The sequence below is a fragment of the Nelumbo lutea genome, chromosome 8, assembly GCF_056320005.1.
Source record: "Nelumbo lutea isolate HS-2025 chromosome 8, American lotus-T2T, whole genome shotgun sequence".
NCBI lineage: Eukaryota > Viridiplantae > Streptophyta > Magnoliopsida > Proteales > Nelumbonaceae > Nelumbo > Nelumbo lutea.
In genome coordinates, this window is record NC_142691.1 from 39,290,096 (window position 1) to 39,315,031 (window position 24,936).

Sequence of the window (24,936 nt, forward strand, 5' to 3'; positions counted from 1 at the left end):
GCTGAGTTGTCCTTGTTGGACATCAATCATTGCTTTCCCGGTAGCCAGGAAAGGTCTCCCTAGGATAAGCGGGACCTCCACATCTTCTTGCATGTCTAACACAATGAAATCAACTGGAAAAATGAATTTGTCAACTTTAACTAACACATCTTCTATGATCGCCCTAGGATGTCTAATGGATCTATCAGCCAATTGTAATGCCACTCTAGTGGGTTGGGGTTCATTCAACCCCAACTTCTTGAAGATAAAGTATGGCATTAAATTGATGCTAGCTCCTAGGTCACATAAAGCTTTTTCAATTTTTAAACTGCCAATGGTACAAGGAATAGTGAAACTCCCTGGATCTTTGAGTTTCTGAAGCAGCTTGTTCAAAAGGATAGCAGAACATTCCTCATTTAATGCAACTGTAGCCACATCTCCCAGTTTCCTTTTGTTTGCCAATAATTCCTTCAAAAACCTTGCATAGTGTGGCATCTGGGCTAAAGCATCAGCAAAAGGAATATTAATATGTAAACTTTTAAATATTTCAAGAAACTTACCAAATTCCTTCTCCAATTTTTGTTGCTTCAGCCTGTTAGGGAATGGAACTTGCGGTTGTTGGTGCATCCCTTGTTGTGCTTCTGGTTGTTCCGTCTTCTGTTGTCTAGTTCCAAGGCTTGTTTCTGCCTTGGGTTCAGCCCAATTCTTCTTTTCTACCTCAGGCAACTCTTTTCCACTTCTTAAGGTAATAGCTTGCACCTGCTCTCGTGGATTCACTTCAGTGTTGCTTGGAAGAGTTCCCGGTAGTCTGGAAGAGATTAATTGTGCCAATTGCCCCACTTGGTTTTCCAGGTTTTTGATTGAGGCTTCTTGGTTCTGGAACCTAGTTTCAGCACCTGCTATAAATTTTGTCATTAGTTCCTCCAAATTGGATTTTGGTTCAGGCTGATGATAAGTCTGGTGGAACGGCTTGGAAATATGCTGATTTCGCCAGGACTGGTTTGAATGTCCCCTCCATCCTGGATGAAAAGTATGGTGACTCTGGTAACCCTGCTGTCTTGACGAATTGCTGACATAGTCAACTTGTTCAGTAGATGGTCTGAACTGATTGCCAACTTGGCAGTCTGTACTGATGTGGCCTCCCCCACACAATTCACAATTAAGAGGCTGCACATGCATGGCAGCTATCTGCATTTCATCTATTTTTTTACTGAGTGCTCCTATTTGTGCAGATAGTGCTGTATAAGTGTCAACATTATGCAAGCCTTGCTGCTTCCTAGTTTGAGTTCTTTCCGAATGCCATTGATAATTGTTGGCTACCATTTCCTCAATAAGTGCATGGGCAACCTCAGGAGTTTTATTATTTACGGATCCTCCGGCTGCAGCATCTAATATGGTCTTATTTGAGTCAGTAAGACCATTATAGAAAGTCTGCACTTGCAGCCAAATGGGGAGGCCATGGTGAGGAACTCTCCTTAACAGCTCCTTGTAACGTTCCCATGACTCATATAAAGATTCCCCCTCTTGCTGGAAAAAAGTAGTGATGTCATTCCTCATTTTAGCAGTTTTAGAAGGGGGGAAATATTTAGAGAGAAAACGGTTGGCCATTTTGTCCCATGTGGCTATAGATCCTGCCGGTAATGAGTTCAACCAAGCTTTGGCTTTATCCTTCAAAGAAAATGGGAATAACCTCAGCCGGATGGCATCATCACTTACCCCATTGTGTTTGAAGGTGTCACAGATTTCCAAGAAGTTAGCAATATGGGCATTCGGATCCTCATGGGCCATACCACAAAACTGAACCGTATTTTGTATCATTTGGATTATGGCCGGTTTAATTTCGAAGTTATTGGCAACAATAGTTGGCCTGATAATGCTGGAGACAGTCCCGGTGAGGGTGGGCTTGGCATAATCCATCATAGTTCTTTGTTCAGCCATTTCTTGTGCTTCTTGTCTGACTTGCTTAGCAGCTCTCAAACGGATACGGAGAGTCCGTTCAATCTCCGGGTCGTAAAGGATCTCTTCCAGTTCAGGTCTGCTTGTCATAAACTGTTAAAGTCAAAGCAATAAAAATGCCAATATTCACAAAAGAAAATAAATAACTAATCCTATCACACTGAAAATGTAAAGTGAAGTATTGGAATACAAAACCTACATCCTATCATGAATAAATGAAGCCGATTATACTAAAAGCAGATTTAAACCAATCATCTTATTCAAGGTTCCTTTATCTACATCCATCGATTGCAACATCTGAATTCAGACCCAATTTAGATCTGAGTTCAGATCTACAAGTCTTTGGTATTGTTAGTCTAGAGAAATTAATAAATAATAATTCAGATCTGAGCTGTATATCTCATACACACTCATTGGTATACACTACAATATACATCCATTAAGGTTGGAATCAATTCTGTGATGCTTTAGGGCTGAAATCAGATCTGATCTGAAAAAAAAAAATAATTTAAAAGGATCTGAAATAAACTAAAACCAGTCCTGAGTTAGGCTTGGGTTAAAGATTTTAAACTCTACAATTGAAGCTCAAACCTGTATAGCTGATGCATATCAAACACTTGCTAAGACCTGAAAATTGGGTCTGCAATGTTTGGTATTGCAAGCTATTCGGTCCATACAACTTTTGTAGAAATCTGAAATCAGGTCTGCTAACTGTTGCACTATAGCAGCCCTGCTACAGATCTGAATGCTAATAGAAATACTTGGAAAGTGCTAATTTTTCTTAAATATCTGAGGCATAACAATTATTCAATCCAAACATACACCTCCTTAGCTAATGTAGCTCGGTTACAAGTGGGTAAAGCCAAGAATTCAGTCCACCCAGAATTCATAGTATGCTCTGTATCAGTTCAGTCCTCACATCATATCAACTGCATTTCAGATTTGAATTTCTCTCATTCCTTGCTATCCATTCACCCTTGAGGCAGGTTGGATGTATCATAGGGTGGATTGGGGTAGTGATGGCACCCAATTCACCTCAAACTTGCATCGGTTCAGATCTGAGTTCAAAGGAATTCAGATCTGAACTGAGTAGATCTGTAACAGCAGAATTCAGATCTGAACTCAAGTCTGAGTTTGGATCTGAATTCTCAATTGCCTTACCTTCAGTTATTGCTACCAAATTGTTTTTGGGGAATAGCAGAAGTACCCTAGGGTGAATTGGGGTGGTGATGACACCCAATTCCCCTCAAAATTTCATCAGTTCAGGTCTGAGTTCAGAGGAACTCAGATCTGAACTGTTGCAAATCTGCAATAGCAGAATTCAGATCTGAATTCAAATCTGAATTCTGATCCGAATTCTCAATTGCTCCTCTTGTTGTTCAAAAGATCTCCCCCCTTTTTTTTTCAATTTTTTTTTCTTTTTGTAATGAAAGAAAAAAAAATAATAAAGTCTGAAACACAAGCAACTCTTTTCGGCTGAGTGCTGCTGATCTGAAATCTGCTGATCTGAGTGCCGAATGCAACTCAGATCTGCAACACTCATGTTTATGTGAATTTTTTTCTTTTTTTTTTTCTTTTTGAAGGGAACAACACCAAGATTGAATAGAAATCAAATATGCCTTTATTAAAATGAAACTGAAACCAGAAAAAGAAAGTAATCTACTTAAGAAAGAAGAAACATAACTATAGTAGTACAGCAGTTGCATTCAAAACTAAAATGTAAAGTTAAGAAAATTAAACCAACTATGAATGCAATGCTGAATGATACCAGATTAAGAATGCTCAATGTTTCCTAATATTGCTTCTATAAATCCCCGGCAACGGCGCCAAAAACTTGATGTGTTGCTCATTGTGACACTAGCAAGTGCACTAGCCGTTCAAGTAATAAAGTAGAGAGTGAAGTATCGTTCCCACAAGGATTTAGGAAACAATTACCAATACTAAATTGAGCACTTCTTATCTGATCAACAAAATAAATCAAAACTCTAATGAAAGCTAAGAAATCCTAAATTAAAATCTATCTAAATCATTGGCCCAATTGCCTTCAATTCAGGTTAGAAGAGTAAGCAGTAAATGTCAATCTTAGAATTCAGCAATCTATCAATTTGAATCATTCGAATGAATCATGATTGAGCCTTGGTTTTGTGAAACCCCAAGGTCATGAACAGCCTCTCTCAAGCGCATGTTCATCCTATGCATGAGTGACGGTTCTTTCATCTCTAGCAAGAATCTAATCCCCATGCATGCATTTCTTCAAACACTTCTAAGGCATCAATTCATATCTGAATTGATCACCAACTGAATTGTGCAAGTTATCTCTAACCTTGCACTCAATTCAGTTCTTGAATAGTAGATCTGAATTCCTAGAGTCTCTCTCAAGCACTCTAGGAATTCCAAGCTGTAGATTAATTCGCCCAATCTGAAAATTGCAGATCTGAATTCTCTTTCAAGCAATTCAGATCTTGCAATCTCAGATCTGAGAATTCAGATCTGAGTTTTGAAGGTTAGTTGACCGAATTAATCTACAATCACACCCTTATTCAAGAAACTTCAAGTACAATGCATGACTATTTGAATGAATAAAAAAGAATTAGATTGCTGAACTGAAATTTTACAAGCTGAAATACATCAAGGAAGAATGGAAACAAGGAGAAAGAAGAAAAAATATATAACTAAGATACTGAATTCAAATCAAAAGATAATGAAACTACAAATGATTTATTACAAAAGATCTTTGAATCACAAACCCTCAATTCGAACTCACCTTCTTCTTCTAGCTTGCTTGTCTTGAACTTCCTTCAGCCCTTCTTCTTCTTCTTCCTTGCGCCTAGCCTTCTTCTCTTCTCTTCTCTCAAGGTGGCCGAACATCTAAGAGTGGGAGAGCCTTCCTCTCAAGCAATTGAACAACTTTCTCCCCTCCTAGAGGCCTCCTTATATAGTTTTTCAAGGGGTCTCTTGCCCCTTCTTGAAGCCTCTAGAATGGGGTGTATTACACCCCTCATGAACCTTTTAGAGTGCTCCCTCCTTCTCTTCAAGAAACACCTAGAAGTTGCCGCCCCTAGCTCCCTTTGGGCTGCTATTTGGGCTACAACTTAGCTTGCTTTTGAGCTCATGTGGGTTACACTCTAAGCTGTTATTTGGGCTAAAAATGGGCTGGGCCGAAATTTCCTTCTTGCTAGGCTTCTTCCCTTGGATTTTCCAAAGAGTTTCACTTGCTCTTCTTGGGCCGAATGAAATTCTCTTGCTCTCATGGCTGGGCCGGGCTGAACTTGATAAATTTTGGGTTTTCTTTTCTTGCTTTTGCCTTCTTTTTGTTGATTTGGCTCCCCCTGAAATCTTTCTTGCAATCAAGCTAAAATAGGGCAATATTTAATTCAACCAGCATAAAATTTCATGCAAAAACCTCATAAAATATAGATAAATTGTAGGTTCATCAGAGATCATCTTATCTTTAGGGAGTCTTGATCTTCTTTGAACTAATCCTATCCTATCTCTTATCTAATGATTTAATCTCAATCTTCTTATCTCTTTAGGATTACATTCAAGACTTAGATCTGATAAGACTCTCTCTTTGGAGATTACATTAGAGATTTGGACTCTTGACTCTTGAATTCGAGTTATGCTACTTTAAAACTTGGCTGCTTCAAGGTACTTCTGCGAGTTGGGCTTAAGTTGTGAAATGGGCCTAGCTACGAACTTGCTCCAACTTCGGGCTCGTTGTCGTATTCAATGCGGGCCGAATCTGTCAAAACCCAAAACACAAAAGTTGTGGGCCTTCCTTTCTCTTTCTAATGTTTCTTGAATTGTCCAATTCAGAGTCAAAAATTGAGAGTTAGGCTCAGATTACTGACTGTCGCCGAAACTGTGCAAAATCAACTGATTTGCCCTGTTTTCTTCCAATTGCCTTCTTTATTGCCCTGAATCAAAATACAAGAGTAATGAGTTCATTTAAGTGCTAAAATGATGTAAAAATATGAAAATTAGGGGACAAAAATAGGGTTTCTTTTTTCAATCTCATCAAATCCCCCCACACTTAAACTTTGCCCGTCCTCAGGCAAGGCAAAACTCAAGCAAAACAAGAGAACCTAACTACTGATTTTCAGTCTTTCTTTTTCTCTACATGAGGCCTAGTTCATTGCATGCTTTAGCTCAGACTTGGTAACCTTTCCTCTTTATATCTCTTTCTCCCCTTTTTCTCGTCCAAGAGTGATTGCAAATCACCATTTCCCATGGTCCCAAGTTAAATCAATAGTCTAAGAGAGGAGCCTTCCTGGCTGAAGCATCCTTGGCTGAATGGGTACTCATTGCTTTAACAAACCAATACAGCCAGATTCACTTACCTTTCTTTGTTTCTTAAGCCAAAGCAAGGTGTGCTTATTGTATCACATCTCCACACTTAGTATGAATTCCTAGGATCTGAACGTGAGAATGGGGTTGGGGTTCTAGGGTGAGTGCATTTTATGCTCCATCTCACCCTTGCCTTCGTTTCAAGATGTGAGTGCATTTTATGCTTCATCTCACACTTGTTTTTGTTTCTAGATGTGAGTGCATTTTATGCTCCATCTCACATTAGTCATGATTTTATTTTTTTTATTATTTTTTTTTGCACAAAAATTACAGGGTTTCGCCGCCTGATCCATGAATTCAATGATCATGGTCTCAATATGCCTAACACAGCAAGTTCTAGAATAATGAACCCATGTTTGACAGATAATCAATCAAACCCTTATGCATCTTGCCTATTGATCGATTAAAAACATGTGGTACCATATGCAGCCAAGAAAGATTCAGTTAGTCATGCTTGCATCCTATCCTATCCATTCAGCCTAAATACATGATTCTTGATAAGTTGAAATCGTTCAAGGATAAGTTTCTAGGGAGCAGAAATTTCAAGAAGGTAAGGTATCCCAAATTTCCATCAAATTCCTCTAATCCCCCCACACTTAAGTTATACATTGTCCCCAATGTATGTGATTATGCATAAAGTAGAAGGATTCGGGGGTACTTTCTTGTTCGCCTTGTGAGGTTCCTGCTAAACACAAAAATCAAAACAAAATAACAAAATTAACTAAACACAATGGGTTGCCTCCCACAAGCACAATTGTTTAACATCGTTATGCTCGACGTCCTCCTTTGCTACTTTAACTCTCGTGGGTGCAGATTTCGGTGTGCTCCCCTTCCATCCATCATGGGCGGGTTCAAATCTGGAATAGGGGCCTTGGTATCCAATTGTGCACTCGATTCTAACACCTCATTTCAAATCTGGAATAGGGGCCTTGGTATCCAATTGTGCACTCGATTCTAACACCTCATTCATATCTTTTTCAAAAATTTCCAGCACAGTTGGATCAGAAGTGTCAACCGAATAGATCAAATGGTCTTCAGTTGGGTACTTCATAGCTTCAAAAATATTAAATTTAACAGTCTCTCTGTCACATTCGACGGAGAGGGTACCCTCATCCACATCTATTTGGGTATTGGCCGTTTTCATGAATGGCCTGCCTAATAGAAGTGGGGCTGAACTTTCGATCGTGTCCTCCATCTTCAAAATGTAAAAATCAGCTAGGAAAATTAAATCGTTAACCTGCACCATTACATTCTCAACAATCCCTTTTGGGTAGGCATTTGAACGATCAGATAATTGGATAACAGCTTTAGTTTCCCTTAAAGGAATTTCAAAGCATAGTAAATCGAGTATGGTATGACATTGATAGATGCACCTAAGTCTAGCATGGCATGCTCGATTTGCTTATTGCCAATCACACAAGGTAGGGTGAACATACCTGGATCAGCATGTTTTTCTGGTAAGGTCCTCTTGATCATGGCTGAAATGTTCTCTCTAACTCTTGAGTCCTGTACCTCCTCTTCTTCTTGTCCTTTATCCACCTTCCTTGGTGAGGTAGGTTCTAGCTACAGTTCCTTCCCGCTTCTTAGCACCACTGCACTCTAGCCTAGTGGACTGAACCTTGTCCTGACGATCCCCAACATCGTCACGCACCTTTGGAATTGGAGGGCTCTTGATGTGGTGTCACGCTCAGATCGCTGCCACCTCCAACTTCTTCCTTCCTAGCATAAGCCCCACAATGTTCATCTTTATCGTCCACAAGAGATGGCACATTGGCATGATTATTTCCACCCATAACCGCCTCCTTTGGTCTTTGGTTAGAGACAATTCAACTTGATGGTGCGCGATCTGGATGCTCTTAGTTGGAGGGAAGTTCGGACGTCGGTCTATTGTGCTGGCCGGTCGAGCTATAAAAGAAAGAAAATCAGAGGAGTCAGGGTGGCCTACTTAGTGTGGGTGTTCCGATGCTTAAGTCAGTAATCTTGTACGAGCTGGAAAAATTGTATGCTATAAGGCTAGTGAGCAAATAATTGTGCCTACCTTTTGTTGTTGGGGTTGGTGCCCTTATATAGATGAGTTGTCGTAAGCCTTATGAAATGCTTTCGGGATCCTTGGTTCATTATTCTAGGAATCCATTTTGCACTAGGAGGTGGACTTCATGTGAGCTGATAAGGCTTATCGAGTTTGTCCAATCTGGGCGGGATAAGGATAAGGCTTCTATTGTGAGGCGTGATCCCGAAGAGCTTGGAGATAGCTAGCTAGCTTCTAGAAGTTGGCTACATGTCACTTCGATAGGTCAGGTCATCACGAGCTACTTGGATCTCGGTCTTGGTTGAGGTGCCCAAGGTACCCAAGCTGACTTAGCTCATTGAGGTGGTAGGGAATGCCGAGTCATCATCCAATCAGTAGGTCACTTCCATGTGTTTAGTGGTGTGTCCGGAAGCATGTTGTTGAACACTCTAAAACACTAGTTTAAACATTTATAATTTTTATCATTTCTCAAACAACTACTAATGTAGTAAATGGGTGAGAACAGGTCATATCCACAGGGAAGCAAGTGAATTAATATATACTTAGATCCGGGCAAGAGAATGGAATCGGGAATGGCAAAAAATACGAAAATAAAATCTATTATTTCTGAAATTAAATGTTTCGAATTTAAACAAGACAATAAATAAAAATTAGAATTTAATAAAATATGGGAATCAACAAAGGAAATAAAAGAAATAAATAAAAAAATCCAGAATCCGGATCCGATGGCGGTAGCTGCAAATCGACTAGACAAGTAGAAATCCCTCCTGACAAGAATTGGGCATCTGTCCTTTCTATAACCCTCAAACCCCTCGAGACACCTTAGTCTTGAAACGAACAAATTCAGATCTGCAAAACAGAGAAACAAACAAGAATTAAATCTAAAAGATTGCAGAAATAAAAATAACAGAAAAGAAAATAAAGAAAAGTAAAGAATGGTTGATCAGATCTAGTGGCGGCAGTTGCAGAATGGTTGAACAGCTTGTAGGAACCCCTCTTGACAAGATTTGGGCATCCTTCCCTTCTACAACCCTTGAACTCCTCAATAAACCTTAGCCTTGTAACTAGGTGAATTGACCAACCCCTTCTCCAGGGCCCCTAGGGTCCTTTTTATAGAGAAGGGTGGATATAAGTCGAATTAGAGAGAAAGAGGGGGCGGTAACTGGGTTTTAGCTAAAATATGGGTGGCCAAGGTTTAGAATGAAGGGTTAGGATGGTTCTAGGGTGATCCTAAGGCTGAGAACAAAAGGAGAAGGCACCCAATATTATGTAAGGTTGAGATTTAATGGCTAAAGGCTGAAGGTGAACATTAGAAGTTAAGTGGCTCTTAGGGTTAGAATGCTAAAAGGATAGTGACCTAGAATGGATGGTGAAGGTTAGAAGGGATGGAAGGTGAGGATTTATTAGTTAGGGGTGGCTAGGGTTTGTTAAGAGTGAAAAGAATGGGTTAAAAGGCGCCTTAGGGTTTGCTAAGGCGTGGGGAGCATTATAATACAATAGGATGGGTGCCAAACTGGGTTTAGCAGCTAAGAGGCGCCCTCCTACTTTTAGTTCTTTACAAAAGCACCCCCTCTCTCAACTGGTTTTTCACACTAGCTTCCAAAAACTGTACTTCAGCCTAGAAAACTTCCCAATTTTCTACATAATTTGCACAGAGACCCTCAGAGGTCACATAATTGAATTTAACTGGGAAGAGGGTACACTTTGACTATCTATTCTAAGGTCGAAAATACCCTTGAATTACGCCTTGGCATCAAAATGCAGGGTTATCACACCCTCAACTTAAACATTGCTAGTCCCTTAGCAATACAACCTTAAAATTAGACTAAGTATATAGATCTTTTCCATTACAAGGTCATCCCTAACAGAATTAATCAAGCATCCTGATTCCATCATTCTCAAACTCTGTATAGATCGGTATTGGGCTTTAGGGGTAAAACTGTCTTATTTTGAATATTATCAAAACATGGCTTAAAAATCTTATTTACCCTTCCATTTGCAAACTGTCTTGATAAGATGGGATTGATTTTAAAATCAAACAGGTATTCTTCTTATTATTTCTGATAGTGGATTTCTACCCCTGAACTTATTTTTATTGTTACCTTTCATCGTTTTACGTGAATCTCGAGACTTGACTTAGGTGAAGAGACCCGGTTACTAAGTGTTAGGTAAGTGTCTTTGGCATTCCCTTTTCCGTTTGACGTGAATCTCGACACTTGACTTATGTGAAGAGACTCAGTTACTAAGTCTAGGGTGTCCATTAACCTTTTATTCTCTCTTTTTTTTTTTCTTTCTTTTTTTTGCAACACTGTTCAAGGTTGTCCACTGTCTCTTAACAATTTGAAGAATTTTGTCTAATTTCTCAATCTTTCTCTTCCTATCTGATAGGAGCAAACTTGGGAGTATTTTCTAATTTCTAAATAGTTTCAACAATATTAAAACAAGACCAATTTTTTACTCCGATCACTTGCTACCAATTTCTGTAGAATTCAATATTCTTTTATCAGTTTCCTTAGCTTTTTCTGTTTGGGAATCTCTTTTAATGGAAACTTTTAAAAAATTCAATGAAATTGTAATTCTCCATCTTTGAAGGCTTAGCTTCACAATTTTTTTTCAAATTTTCCCTCTCTTTCCTTACCCCCCAACTTAAATGCCATTGTCCCTAATGGCATGACTAGAATGATGCAAAGAAGATTTGGGCCAAAGAGAACAATGAATTGGGTTTTCCTGAGGAGTTCAAGGTATGCCACCTGATCTTGAATCAAGAAAATAAAATAAAATAACTCTAATCCTAAAATTAACTGAAAAATTTACGTTGGGTTTCCTCCCAACCAGCGCTAAGTTTAATGTCTTCAACCAAACGTAACTATTCATCTCTCTCATCCAAACTCTCATACTCACTTTCATTTTTATGCCAACCAGGACTAGATTGGGCAAACCAAGGGGTAGGTAGGTCATTCACGAGATTGTCCACTATGTCCACACTGCCTTCATCTTCCCCTAGGTTTGGATGCTTAAAGGCATTAAAATCATTCAATTGGACCTTCTACTCCCCAAATGAGATGTCTATTTCCCCGATTTACAATTGATATTTGCATTAGTCATTGCTATAAATTATCATCCTAAGATTATCGGGTTGTGGTTCAGTTCTTCTGTTGGGGTCATGTCTAGGACAACAAAATCTATAGGGAAATAATAGTTTTCTATCCTGACAATGACATCCTCGATGACACTTCGATGAGTCTTAACCAACCAATCAGCGAGTTGCAAAATTATTGGGGTAGGTTTTAACTTGCCGACCCTGAACCTTTCATAAATAATGGATGGAAGTAGGTTCACACTAGCCCCTAGATCCAATAGGGCCCTATCAAAGGTGATTCCGGAAATTATACAGTAATAAGAGGAGCACCTGGGTCTTTCATTTTCCGGGGAAGTTGGTTCAGGAGGACCGCACTCACATCTATTGAGAGCATCACTTTTTGTGGGGCTGATCACGGCTCCCACTTCAGGAGGACCGACTTTGCATAAGTCGGGACATGTTGAATCACATCGAGGTGTTAGTCAGTTTTGTATGCCCTTAGCTTCAATCTGATTTGATGTACTTTTGATGTTTAGTGTAAATAAATAAAGTGCATGTATGATTCATGTTGTTTGGTATAATTCTATGTAAGACCCTAAAATTGGACACTTGATGAGACACGCGTTAGTTTTAAATGTTCACAGCCATTGGATAAGTCTAGGGAGATTTATCCTACCAAGGCTGATATTGGTGTGCCGCCAAGTGTTGGGATGGCTTGTCTCGGCCACCAAGGTAAGATCCAAGGCACATGCAGTATGGGATTACTCGAATGTTCGAATCAGACCAGATTTTCAGTGTTGCCCTGGACCTTGGAGACAGATGGGCAAAACTGGAAAGTTACACCTGACCCCTAGACTCGATTATGATACTTCACTAGATGTCAGATCGGGCTGTCTTTGATATGCCAATCAGTGAGATCCTTAGCGGGGGTCAAAACCTGGGCATGTTGGGGTAGTCTGAGAATTCATCTGAGTGGGTGATCATAGTGATAGGATCAACCCCTTTGTTGGACAAAGGTAATAATCGGGAATGCACTCTCTCTGATGGAAACCAAACTGCTAGTAGTTGATTTCAATCGTTGGAATTTTGTTTTGCAAAATTTATATATGATAAATATATATGTATGGTTTCAAAGTGTTTGCAAATGGTTTTAATTCCCGGAATCCATGTGAGTGGAAAGTGTGGCACTGTTCCTTGCAGTCGAGGGAGAGGTCCTCTCTTGTTGGGCAGTGCTTGATCATTATGGGCTGAGAGGTTGAGTGAAAGACCATTTAGAATAGTACCTGATGGGCTAATCTTGCACCTGCCCACAGTCCCTGGGTTTTTATAAGATGGCTTGGCCCAGGGACCACTTAATGTAAGTGTTGGGCCCATATGGTCCATGTGATGGGCTCATGGGTTCACTGAGCTCTTTCAGTGAATTCAGCTGGGCCTTGTAATAAAGGCTAGGCCAAACCCATGTGGCTGGTGTGTAGATCAATGCTTGGGTCCCACGCCATAGAAATAAGCCCAACTAGGCAGTAGATTGGAAACTAGTTAAGCACTGAACACTTAATGGGCCAAAAGCCCATTTCGAGCTGGGCTGATATGATCACCCATCTATGGGGCAAATCTGGTATTAAAGTTAGCAAAAGGATTGGGCCTTTAACCTATCCACTCTGGGAGACCAAATTCAAATGAGATTTGAATCTGGTAACCTCCTAATAAGATCATGAGTAAGCTAACTTAATCTGTAGATAGGATTAAGATCATCCCCTATCCAAATACTGATTTGGATTGGGATAACTCGTAATTAGGAGGTTTCTTAATCAAGAAGAAAAGAGGAGAAACCCTAAGAGAGATCAATATCAGATTTCAAACCCAGGGTTTTTTGCAAGAGAGAAAGCATCCTACGAATTGATATTAGATCTCATACACACTCCAGAAAGAAGAGAAGCTATTCAGCCATCTTCGTCCAAGGAGATCTCTCCAGCCGCACCACTCTTTCTGACAAGATTCAATCTTTGAAGAAGAAAGAAATCAAGAAATTAGTTCTTGACATCTTCTCCAGCCGTTTCACATACAACTGTGTCATCTTCAGCAAAAGTGGATCTTGGTGTCCTCTTTGGGCGTGAACACCAACTTTGGGAGATACTGCTTCTCTGGATCAGATATAATTCCTCCCTTCCCTTTTGGTTCAGATTTGGTTCGATTATGGTTCAAGTGGATCCTTGAATATTGTATTGTAAATTTAGGGAATACGATTCCCAGTTGAGAGAAGGTAGGAAAATTTTTGATATTCGCCCACCCATTCCGCAGTCTTTATGGCGTCCATTAGATGGATCCTACCATTCTTTCATGAGGAGCAGGATGTTAATGTATACTTGTTTGAAAAGTTCCCTGATCTCCCCATTGCCAATCTCTTTCTTTTTCCATGACGGCCCAGCTATGAGTGCGGTAGGAAAGGTGACTATAGACTAGTTTACTTTAGGCGCTTTTTCTAAGTTTTCCCTTTTCTTCTTCTTCCCCCCCAACTTAGGGTTTTCTGACTCCTTTTCTTCTTCTTTACTTTCTTTCTCATACGGGTCTTCTGAAATTCTCCCACTCCTTAATATTGTTATAGCTTTAGCATTTTCAAATTAGGGATTCTGAGGAGGTGGTTGAATTTGTTGAGAGAAACCCGGTGGCTGATTCCTAGGGTTTGCAACCGGTTGAATCGGTAGTTGCCCCACTGCCCTCCTTGCATTAGCTTCAGCTAGTTGTCCTATTTGGCTTTCTAACCTAGCAATGGACTACTATTGATTTAGGATCAACTATTGTAGCTGCATAAATTGACCGTCTACTGATCGGGATTGAGGGGGTTGTGGGTAGCCCTGATATGGTTGGGCCGGTTAACTCCTATGGTACACCTATTGGAACTGGTTTTGTACTACTGGCCTCTGAAACTGTTGGGCAATGGAGTTGGACGGATGCTAATGGGACTGTACATTGAGTTGTGTTAGATAGTTTTGTATGCCCTTAGATAGTTTTGATTCGTGTTCCCATGGTATGTTTCTTTGTGATACCCTTAAACTGAACACTTAATGAGACTCGTGTTAGTTTAGAATGTTCACAGCCAGTGGGTCGGTCTGGGGAGACCTATCCTGACAAGGTTGACACTGTGGTGCCACCAAGTCGGTTGGGGTGGCTTGTCTCAGCTATCAGGGTGAGACCCTAGGGATATACAGTGTGGGATTAATTGAATCTTTGAACTGGACCAGATTTCCAGTATTGCCATGGACCTTGGAGATTGATGGGCAAAACTGGAAAGTTACACCCGACCCCTAAACTCGACTATGATACTACACTAGGTGTCGGATTGGGTTGTCTTTGATGTACCAATCAATGAGATCCTTAGCGGGGGTCAAAACCTGGGTATGTTGGGACAGTCTGAGAATTCATCTGAGTGGGTGATCATAGTGACCGGATCAGCCCCTTTGTTGGACAAAGGTAATGATCAGGGATGCACTCTCACTAAATATTTTAGTGAGAGTATATGTATTATGGTTGAGATTTGTTTTGCAAAAATATTTTATATGAGATATAAAAGTATATGTATTATGGTTTCAAAATGATTTGCAAAAGGTTTAATTCCCGGGATCCATACTTGAGAGAGTGCAACACTGTTCCTTGCAGCCGAGGGAGAGGTCCTCTCTTGTCGGGCAGTGTAAGACCATTGAGGATAATACCTGATGGGCTAATCTTGCATCTGCCCATAGTCCCTGGGTGTTACAAGGTGCTTGGCCCAAGGACCACTTAGGGTAAGTGTTGGGCCCATAGAGCCCATCTGATGGGTTTCAGGGGGTGCACTGTCCATAACAGTGTATTCGGCCAGGCCTTGTAACAAACGCTGGGCTGAACCCATGTGGCTGATGTGTAGATCAATGTTTGGGTCCCACACCATACAAGGAAGCCCAACTGGGTAGCAGTTTGGAAGGCTTAATGAATACATAACCCTAAATGGGCCTTAAGCCCATTTTGAACTGGGCTAATTTGATTAGTCTTTAAGGGGCGAATTCTGAGTTAAGATCAACTGATAGGATTGGGCCCACACCCTATTCACTCAGAGAGTCCAAGATCTGAATGAGATTTAGATTTGGAAACTTCCTAATTAGATTAGGAGTTGGCTGATCTAATTTGTAGATAAGATAAGGATTATCCATTATCTTGAAAGGACTTCTAGTCTAGATATGATTTGGGTTAGCAACTCCTAATGGGATTAGGAGCTGATCCCTTTAAGTCTATAAAATGAAGAGGGGGCGGCAGCCTTTAGACATAACATCCAATAGACTCAAGTCTTGTCTTCAGAGCTGAGATCACAGAATAGAGAATTCTGCACCCTGCAAATACTCTCTAGCCACCTCCTTCCTACAGCCGCCACCTATAACAGTTCGATCTCCATTGCTTGGGAGAAATCAAGATTGGATCTTGATTCCAATCTTTTGGATAAAAGATTGGTAGGAGTTGTATTCACAAGCCGTCCAGGTGATTCTTGGGAAGAATCAGGTTCTTAGGAAGGACATTGTTGATGCTGTTCCACCTTGCACTGCGCCATCTTCAGTGGGAGCAGATTTTGGTTTCTACCTTGGGCGTCAACACCTCTATTGAGAGATATTATTTCTCTGTATGAGGTATTATCTCTCTCTCCTCCTTTTGGCTCAGATCTGGTTCAGTTTATGGTTCAAGAATGATCCTTGAAAATATGATTTTCTAAATAGGGAATTCGATTCCCAATTGATGGGAAAGAAAAAATTTTGAAATTTGCCCCCTTTATTCCGCAATTTTGGGCGTCGTCTATATGATGGATTTCCTATCCCTTCAGTGGTATCAGAGCCATGGTTCAAATCTTGAACCATTCTGTTTCAGATCTAAACCTGCGCAAATAGGGAGAAGGCATTCTACCTAATTTGCGCAGATATAGGTTTTGGGAAATTTGTTCCCAAAACAGATGGGCAAATAATCTGAAATTAATTTTAAATAAATTTGATTATTATTTAGAATAGTTCTTTATAATTTTTTGGATTTATGGGTTGTTCGTACTAGAGGAGATCGAAATCTTGGTTTGCGCAGGGAGAACTACAAGATTTGCAGTTTTTTAATTGAATTTATTACAGTTGGTCTGTAAATAATTTTTTTTTTTAATTTTTAGACTCAATGTATAGGCATTTGATCTGATGTAATAATTAATAGAAATAGGATTTCTATTTATTTTTAATTTTGGATCGAAGATGGCGGCGCAGAGAAGGAGATTTTGTAGATGGGAGATTCGCTATCTGCGATTTGCAGTTTGAGAAACTGTAATCTGTGATCTAACCTCTGTTTTGCAGGATAGAGTGTACGAACAACCCTGATTAACTAATTTTTGTTTTTCTTTTATCAGTTATTTAATTTTAGATTATTTTCTTGAATTAAAGATTTAATTAAAAATCAAACCCCAGACCCATTCGAACCAAGATTGGTTCAAATTGTTTGGACCAATTCTAGGGTTTTATCAAGGCTGAAAGTCAGCCCTATTTTTTCCACTAATGGGCTTGAAGATTGATATTTAATTAAATGGTTAATTCAGCTCAGCCTGTAAAGGCCCAGTTTTAAATAGTTAAAACTACAAAAAGCCCATTTTAAAGGATAAAGCTATATGGGCCAAACTGGGTAACCCTAATTCATCCCATATACCTAGATAATATTAATGGTTAATATTATGGAGTTTTAACGGGCTTCCAATGGGCCTTATAGATAATTAATTGATTGGATCAATTTATCCCTGTATGAGATGTATGGATGCGTGATGTGCTGCGTACATGGGCCATAAGTACTTGGCCCATGCTCATTCGATAGTGGCTCTTGTGCACACTGTGGCTGAATGCACATCATTGCCATGGTGTCCCTTTTGGTCATTGGATGACCTCCCTCAGTGGTGGGCCCCACACCTCATCGAGAGGTCACGTGCAGAACCCTAGCCGATTTAAGGCCCACCGAAATCTGGCTTTATGAAAGTTAGTGGGAGCCACTTTGGTTTGACCTAAATCAAACTAGGGCATAATTATTTGTTCCCTTTAGCTAATATGAGTGCACGTGATAGGGAGATTCATATGATGAACTCTCTAAAGGCCTTCCATCATTAGCATGAGGATGGGTCCTTCAGTAATGAGGAAACGCACCAGAAAATGGGCTATCCATTCGCTGTTGGGCTTGTCTGAGTGTTTCATATGATGATAGGTGCGTCATAGACCGATGTGGGAGGGGCTTCACCAGAAAATGGAAACTCTCTCATGGTACCTTGGCGTTCACGAATATGATGGGTAAGCACTCACTGGACAGAAAGGTTTACCTGAAAACGGCTCTGAACCTTGTCTGACAGAGGCCAAAGGGAAAACTCATGATGAGTGGATATGATCCTTTACAGAAAGGTGGTGGGGTTATGTAGCTGAAACAGTTGGCTCCATGCACCCTATGTGATTTTCCACATTTCCAATGACAACCCATAGTCTTCGTCACTGAGAAAGGAGGGAAATCTCAGAGATGAATAAATGGAAATGGATCATAGATTAAAAGCCATATCTATGAAATGAACATGAATCAAATTAGGTTGTGGACTGATGTTTGCTCTTTTATCAGAAAATGGCAAACGGATCTTTTGCAAAGCTTATTGATGACAACAAGCTTAAGGGCCCAAACTACGCCGACTGTTACAGGAACCTTATGCTGGTCCTAGCTTCAGAAAAGCTGGACAAAGTGGCAAAGAATCCTGTCCCGGAGCGTCTGGGAGACAGGGCTTCTGAGGCCCGAAGGAGAGACTATCAGGAATGGGAGGAGAAAAACTCCCTAGCCCAGTGTTACATCATCGCCTCCTTGGACATCCAATACAGAGGCAGTTCGATCAGATCGAACTTGCCAAGGACATATTTGACAGCCTGAGGATGATGTATGAAGAGCAGAATCGTTCTACTCGACAAAAGGTCTTGAAGTAGTTCATGACCACTCAAATGTCCAAGGGCCAACAAGTTCACGACCATGGTCTTCGGATGATGGGTTACATCAACGAACTGGAGACTCTTGGATCCGGACTGGACCTTGCAACCCAGATAGACGCTATCCTTAATTCTTTGCCTCCTTCCATTAATCCGTTCATCATGAACTATAACATGAACAAGCTGAATGTCAGCTTGCAAGAGCTCAGCAATATGTTGCAAAGAGCTGAAGAACTAATTAAAAAGGATGAGCCTGTAGCTATGCTTGTTGAAGCTAGCAAAACAGGCAAGAGAAAGAGGAAGGCAAAGAAGCCTCAGCAGAAAGCCACTAAGAGCAAAAGGCAGTAGAAAGACAAAGCATCAGATCCCTATCACTTCTGCAAAAAGACCGGCCACTGGAAGAGGAATTGTCCTACCTACCTGGAATCCAAGAAAGGTAATTTCGAAAATTGTGTTATAGAAACCAATTTATTGGTAGCTTCTGCGTCCTAGTGTATTGACTCCAGGGCTTCAACTCATGCGTGTAACTCACTGCAGGGGTTCAAGGTAAGCAAAAGGCTGAGTGAAGGAGAAGTCACTCTCTACTTGGGGATTACTACAACAGTTGCAGCCACGGCAATAGAAACTGTGGAGTTAATTTTTAGAGAAGGAAAAGTTGTACTAAAAGATTGTCTTTGTGTACAAAACTTAAGAAGAAATTTGATTTCTATTTGCAGATGGTTATTCTGTTTTCTTTACTAATATGATTACTATTAAAAGAAATAACAGATTCATCACATATGAGGAACTAGAGAACGGTCTCTATGTTCTACATCCTTCTCTAGAAACTAACAAAATTGAAACTACATCGGCTGAAATCCCCAAGAAGAGAGCCCGTGATACAGTTAATCCCACGTGTTTGTGGCATTACCGACTTGGCCAAATCGGTGTTGACCGAATTACAAGGTTGGTAAAGGATGGTCCTTTGGATTTTCTAACTGTAGAAGATCTTCCCACCTGTGAGCCTTGCCTACAAGGGAAGATGACAAAACGGCCATTTAACGGTAAGCCTGAAAGATGTACAGGCACACTTGACCTAATACATACTAATGTATGTGGTCCCCTGAGTGTTAGGACACGGAATCAACACGTGTATTTCATCACCTTCACAGATGATTTCTCACAATATGGTTGCGTGTACCTAATGAGACACAAATCTGAATCCTTTGAAAAGTTCAAAGAGTTTAGACAAGAGGTCGAGAAACAGTTGGGGAGAGAAATTAAAGCCCTTCGATCTAATCGAGGTGGCGAGTATTTCTCTGATGAGTTCAGGGACTACTAAAGGACAATGGGATAGTATCACAATTAGCTCCTCCTGCTACACCACAACTTAATGGTGTTTCAGAGAGGAGGAATAAGACCTTATTGGATATGGTCCGGTCACTTTTCATACACTCAGAGTTACCCACATCCTTATTGGGGTTACGCATTAGACTGCGATTTACGTGCTGAATCGGGTTCCAACCAAATCAGTTCCGAACACTCCATATGAACTTTGGACCGGAAAGAAACCAAGTGTCAGACACTTGAAGATTTGGGGTTGTTCAACACACGTTAAAAGAACGAGTGCAGACAAGTTGGAATCCAAGACCAGCCGTTGTCTATTTGTAGGCTACCCAAAAGGCTCTGTAGGTTACCTTTTCTATGACCCAAGTGAGCAGAAAGTGTTCTACAACTGAAATGGCCAGTTCTTGGAGATCGATTACATCCTGGACACCCATCGTCAGGAAATTGTTCTTGATGAGGAGAGCTCAGGAGCAGTGGGAGATGTCCCACAAGTTCCAGGTAGTGACCGACCTAGAAGATCCACTAGGGTATCCAGACCACCAATCCGTTATGGTTATGACCAGGATAGTTAACTGGTGGAAACCTTGACTAGTGAGGAGGATCCTGTGACTTACGCGGAAGCTATGTTGGACATAGATTCCCAGAAGTGGGTGGAGGCCATGAGAGCAGAGATGGACTAAATGGATACCAATGGAATTTGGACTCTAGTAGATCCGCCCTCCGGGGAAAAAGCAATTGGTTGCAAATGGATTTACAAGAGGAAGAAGGGCCCCGATGGTAGAGTTGAGACCTTCAAAGCTCATCTGGTGGCGAAAGGGTACACTCAGAAAGTGGGCATCGATTATGAGGAAACATTTTCGCCCGTGGCCTTGCTTAAATCCATTAGGATCCTGCTAGCTGTAGCAACATACCATGATTATGAGATTTGGTAAATAGATGTCAAAACTGCATTCCTGAATGGAGATCTTATTGAAGATATCTATATGCAGCAGCCGCAAGGCTACATAGCTACGGGTCAGGAAAACATGGTATGTAAACTTAATAGATCCATTAATGCACTTAAGCAAGCTTCGAGAAGTTGGAACATCTGTTTTGACTCTGCCGTCAAATCATTTGACTGCGAGCAGAATCCGGATGAACCCTGTGTTTACAGGAAGTACAGTGGAGATAAGGTTACCTTCTTGGTTCTATATGTAGATGACATTCTACTCATTGGGAATGACGTAGGAATGTTGACTATGGTGAAAATATGGCTTTCATAGCAATTCTCCATGAAAGATCTTGGAGAAGCCTCCTATATACTAGGTCTTTGACTCTATAGAGATAGATCGAAGCGGATAATAGGATTATCCCAATCTGCCTACATTGATAAAATAGTCAAAAGATACAGCATGGAAAATTCCAAGAAAGGAAATATTCCTTTCAGGCACGGAGTTACTCAGTCCAAAAAGATGTCTCCCAAGACTTCTGAGGAGATTGATGGCCTGAAAGACGTTCCCTATGCCTCTGCCGTAGGGAGCATCATGTATGCCATGCTGTGTACTCGTCCTGACATTGCTCAGGCAGTGAGTGTAGTAAGCAGATTTCAGGCTACCCCAGGGCAGGAGCACTGGACTGCTATGAAAAACATACTTAAGTACCTTCGAAGGACAAAAAAGTTTTATCTAGTACTCGATGGTAATTCACTATAGATCCAAGGGTATACGAATGCCAATTTTTAGTTGGATCCAGATGATGGAAAGTCTACATCTGGATATGCTTTCACGATAGTATCGTGTGTTGTTTTCTAAATGTCAGCAAACAGGGCCTAAGTAGCAAATTAATAGTCCACAACCCAGGCCGAACGCATTGTCGTAAGTGAGGCTGCCTTATGAATGAAGGTGTTCATTCCTGAATTTGGAATTCAGCACATCACCCATTCCACTATTGTATGACAACATTGGACCTATGTGAGGATGATCGTAGGAGGTAGCATCAGCGGAGAATGTGGTAGACCAATTGAATAAGCCACTGTCACAAAAAGTGTTTGAGAAACACGTGGAAAGCATGGGACTTCGGCTAGTACCTGATTGGATCTAAGTGCAAGTGGGAGTTGTTAGATAGTTTTGTATGCCCTTAGCTTCAATCAAAATGATGTACTTTATGAATTTATTGTAAATGAATAAAAGTGCATATTTGATTCATGTTCCCTTGGTATGTTTCTGTGTGATACCCTTAAATTGGACACTTAATGAGACTCGTGTTAGTTTAGAATGTTCACAGCCAGTGGGTCGGTCTGGGGAGACCTATCCTGACAAGGCTGACACTGTGGTGCCACCAAGTCGGTTGGGGTGGCTTGTCTCAACTACCAGGGTGAGACCCTAGGGACATACAGTGTGGGATTAATTGAATCTTTGAACTGGACTAGATTTCCAGTATTGCCCTGGACCTTGGAGATTGATGGGCAAAACTGAAAAGTTACACCTGACCCCTAGACTCAATTATGATACTGCATGAGGTGTCGGATTGGGTTGTCTTTGATGTACCAATCAGTGAGATCCTTAGTGGGGGTCAAAACCTGGGTATGTTGGGACAGTTTGAGAATTCATCTGAGTGGGTGATCATAGTGACAGGATCAGCCCCTTCGTCGGACAAAGGTAATTATCGGGGATGCACTCTCACTAATGGAAACCAAGACTGCTGGCAGTCGATTTCAATCGTTGAGATTTGTTTTGCAAAATATATTTTATATGAGATATAAAAGTATATAAATTATGGTTTCAAAATGATTTGCAAAAGGTTTTAATTCCCAGGATCCATACTTGAGATAGTGCAACACTGTTCCTTGCAGCCGAGGGAGAGGTCCTCTCTTGTCGGGTAGTGTATGATCATTATGGGCTGAGAGGTTAAGTGTAAGACCATTGAGGATAATACCTGATGGGCTAATCTTGCATCTACCCATAGTCCTTGGGTGTTACAAGGTGGTTTGGCCCAGGGACCACTTCGGGTAAGTGTTGGGCCCATAGAGCCCATCAGATGGGTTTCAGGGGTGCATTGTCCATAACAGTGTATTCGGCCAGGCCTTGTAACAAAGGCTGGGCTGAACCCATGTGGCTGATGTGTAGACAATGTTTGGGTCCCACGCCATACAAGGAAGCCCAACTGGGCGGCAATTTGGAAGGCTTAATGAATACATAACCCTAAATGGGCCTTAAGCCCATTTTGAACTGGGCTAATTTGATTAGTCTTTAAGGGGCGAATTCTGAGATAAGATTAGCTGATAGGATTGGGCCCACACCCTATCCACTCAGAGAGTCCAAGATCTGAATGAGACTTAGATTTGGAAACTTCCTAATTAGATTAGGAGCTGGCTGATCTAATCTGTAGATAAGATAAGGATTATCCCTTATCTTGAAGGGACTTCTAATCCAAATGAGATTTGGATTAGCAACTCCTGATGGGATTAGGAGCTGATCCCTTTAAGTCTATAAAAGGAAGAGGGGGTGGCAGCCTTTAGACATAACATCCAACAGACTCAAGTCTTGTCTTCAGAGCTGAGATCACAGAATAGAGAATTTTGCACCCTACAAATACTCTCTAGCCGCCTCCTTCCTGCAGTCGCCGCCTATAGCAGTTCGATCTCCATTGATTGGGAGAAATCAAGATTGTATCTTGATTCCAATCTTTTGGAGAAAAGATTGGTAGGAGTTGTATTCACAAGCCATCCAGGTGATTCCTAGGAAGAATCAGGTTTTTAGGAATGACATTGCTGATTCTGCTCCACCTTGCACTGCGCCATCTTCAGTGGGAGCAGATTTTGGTTTCTACCTTGGGCGTGAACACCTCCATTGAGAGATATTATTTCTCTGTATCAGGTATTATCTCTCTCTCCTCCTTTTGGTTCAGATCTGGTTCAGTTTATGGTTCAAGAATGATCCTTGAAAATATGATTTTCTAAATAGGGAATTCAATTCCCAGTTGAAAGGAAAGAAAATTTTTTGAAATTCGCCTCCTTTATTCTGCAATATTGGGTGTCCATCTGATGGATTTCTTATCTATTCAAGTTGATGTGTCCTCCAAGAAAAGTTAGGATGGTTTCTCAACCAAGGGTTATAAGTATTAGAATATGGATTATTATTGGGCCTTGAGAAGCTCTAGGCCGCCTGAACTTGTTATTGGATAAAAGGTGGAAACTGGGCTATAGTAGGATAGTCATCAACCTGGTAGGCTGGGCCAGCACAAACGGAACATACTTCAGGATAAGAGGTAGATGGGCCCGATTGTTGGTTAAGAGTGAAAAACTAGTCAAGTTTTTGGGCTACAAGGTCTACCCTATCCAACTTTCTAGAAATGGCATTCAAGTCCATTTTTGCCTCAAGCTCTATATTATTTCTGACCTCATAGAGCTCTACCCTCTTTGAGGGCCCCACTGACATTTCATAGGAATACAACGACGCATTATTGATAGAACTCTCACTCAGGGTTTTGAAAAGATTATAAGCTTCATCCTCGCTCTTGCTCATAAATGTGCCCCCACACGATGCATCTACCATTTTCCTGTATTGATCTGTCAAGCCTTCATAGAAGGCCTGGACAATTTGCCACTGGGACATGCCATGGTGTGGGCATTTTCTCATTAACTCTTTCATCCTCTCCCAAGCCTCATGAATTTGTTCACCCGATGTTTGGGTGAATCCCGTGATAGCTCTCCTCATGGTATTGGTTCAACCTATAGGATAGAACTTCTTAAGGAATTCTTGTTGCATTTTTGCCCAAGTCATAATGTGTCTCCCTATAGTCTCTAACCAATGCTTGGCCTTATCTTTCAAGGAGAAGGGGAAAAGAGTCAATCTAAGGGCATCATCATTGAAATTCTGAATCCTTACAGTTGAACATATTTCCAAGAACTAGTCTATGTGCTTGTATGGGTCCTCACTTGGGTTCCTATAGAAGGATGGGAGTATTTGGATTGTACTTGACTTAATTTCATACTGTAAGGCCTAAGTATCAGGTAACTGGATGCAAGATGAAGGGTTGTCATGTGTTGGAGTGAAGTATTCCTTCAACTTTCTAGGTTGGGCATCATTGATTCCGGCCATTTGATTTTGGTGTTGATGATGGAGGTATCTCTCTATTTCAGGTATAGGTTCTACAGTTTCTCTCCTTAAATATCTCCTTCCCAACATACAACACAAAAGTCCCTTTTCTTCTTATTTGAATTTAAAATTTTGAGTTTAATTTCAAATGTGGATTTT

At 40.8% G+C, this 24,936-nt stretch overlaps 2 non-coding genes across 2 annotated transcripts; both read left to right on the plus strand.

The window, feature by feature from the left end:
* The first annotated feature begins 1,432 nt into the window (after positions 1-1,432).
* Positions 1,433-1,539, plus strand: LOC148843869 (small nucleolar RNA R71). The gene has a single exon (XR_016103904.1). It is a non-coding gene; the product is annotated as a small nucleolar RNA R71 (small nucleolar RNA).
* A 22,753-nt stretch (positions 1,540-24,292) lies between these two features.
* LOC148843870 (small nucleolar RNA R71) lies at positions 24,293-24,399 on the plus strand. Its single transcript, XR_016103940.1, has one exon. It is a non-coding gene; the product is annotated as a small nucleolar RNA R71 (small nucleolar RNA).
* The last annotated feature ends 537 nt before the right edge of the window (positions 24,400-24,936 follow it).